This window comes from Penaeus monodon, chromosome 33 (assembly GCF_015228065.2).
Source record: "Penaeus monodon isolate SGIC_2016 chromosome 33, NSTDA_Pmon_1, whole genome shotgun sequence".
NCBI lineage: Eukaryota > Metazoa > Arthropoda > Malacostraca > Decapoda > Penaeidae > Penaeus > Penaeus monodon.
In genome coordinates this window covers 8,654,249-8,655,926 of record NC_051418.1, presented here as the reverse complement: position 1 = coordinate 8,655,926, position 1,678 = coordinate 8,654,249, and the positions used below count along the sequence as shown (strand labels likewise).

The 1,678-nt window shown below is 51.6% G+C and overlaps 1 protein-coding gene across 1 annotated transcript in view; it reads right to left on the bottom strand.

Moving 5' to 3' along the window:
- Positions 1-1,678, bottom strand: part of LOC119593979 (poly(rC)-binding protein 3-like) — a gene marked incomplete in the record, with an annotated part of 48,552 nt that overhangs the window by 9,388 nt on the left and 37,486 nt on the right.

Below are 1,678 nucleotides of genomic sequence, written 5' to 3'. Positions count from 1 at the left end.
ACATCATCGGACTGGATACTAAGATAATATTCCTTTTACGAGGTGTGAGAAGGAGAGAGGTGGAGGGAGGGCCTGGATGAATCGAGGGGCGCTCGACAAGCAACACGAATCTGTTTGTTTGAATCTGGCCGTGAGTGATAAACTTATAACCAGGACGGCATCCTTTCAACAGCTTAGAATTTCCCCGTTGTAAGTATCTAATTCCAAGTAGTTTGCACAAAAAAGGGGCCCGGAATTTAAAAGAACCGAAGAAAAAAATATCTGATTTCCACAAACTTCTGAAACTTGTAACACTGACAGAGGGACACAGAATGGGTTGTTTTCTGCGTTGGGTCGGAATAGTTGTCAACTAGGACAGTTTTTGTCAATCGAACATCGTCAAAAATAATGTTCATACTTAATTCTGGGAGAATAAGGGCACTGTACAAAGGACCATTAAGTTAACATCTACTATGCATCCAGCCCTGATTGCAATAATTTAGCTTTAAAAAGTGGCTCCATCCCCATCAATATTCTCTCCATATCTCTCTTTCCTCTATGGATATCCTTCCTTTAAGCACGTGTAGGAACAAGGGAATGGGGGCGAACGGGCAAGGGGGGCCAAGGCGCCATCGAGGCATCGATATGGCACTCCTGAGGCGGGGGGAGCGAGGCGAGAGCAACACTAACATTGGGAGGAACAAGTTCATCATGCAAGAGAGGGATTACTGGTAAGGGAGGGAGGGAGGGGGTTGGGGTTTCGGAAGGTGATGACGATGGTCTCGGCGGGGTGAATGGGCGTGGTAGGGAGGGGGTGGGCAGAATTGGGAGACAAGGTGGTCAAGCGTCAAGCGAAATGGTGGAGGGCGGGGCAGAGGAGTGAGTGGGGTAAGGGGGAATGGCTGCATGTTGTCAATCACACCAAAAGAAGCCCACACCAAACCTTAGCAGGTGATTACGAGTGAAGGAGCAGTCACTGGTCTCGTGAGCAGAGCAAGGGCATGAGGCCTTTGAAAGGCGCGGCTACCTGTCCCTGGTTAGTCCAAAGCTGCCAACACTGACACCTGCGGTTAACACACCTAAGAGGAGCATGGAACCCTGGGCTGTTCTCCTTGCACGTCGTAACCATCCGCAAGGGTCTTTATCGATCATATTATTGCCGTCATTATCACTTCATAATCTTTACTGGAGTACAAGCGTGGCGGGCAAGTGTGTGTGTGTTGGTGTGGTGGCGATGGACGCGTGTGGATGGCGTGAGGTGGAGACTGTGTGGGCGACTCGAGGGAAAATGGGGCGGTGTGGATACAGAAAGGGGCGGGGGAGGAGGCGGTGAGGAAATAAATGATGTGGAATGAGGAGGAGACGGTGTGTGGGCGGGGTCCTTCGTCAGGAAGTGTGAGCGAGTCCCTGGCGCGAAAGGGGTGTGTGTGGGTTGTGGGCGTCGGCGAGGTGAGAGAGGGAGCCCCCGCGCCCGCACGCCCCCACAGCAGGCAGGGCGCATCAAAAGGGCCCTTCATCACGCGGGGTCGCGCACCTGAAGTTCCAGGTGCCTTTCCCTGCCTCATCAGCTAAGCCCTAAAGCCCACGCTATCACAACTTACAGTTCCAAGAGTAATGCTATACCGATTATTTATAAATTCTTACTGAAACACTACACGACTACCCACAATACATGCAGGTTGGCAGGCAGGGAACTAGG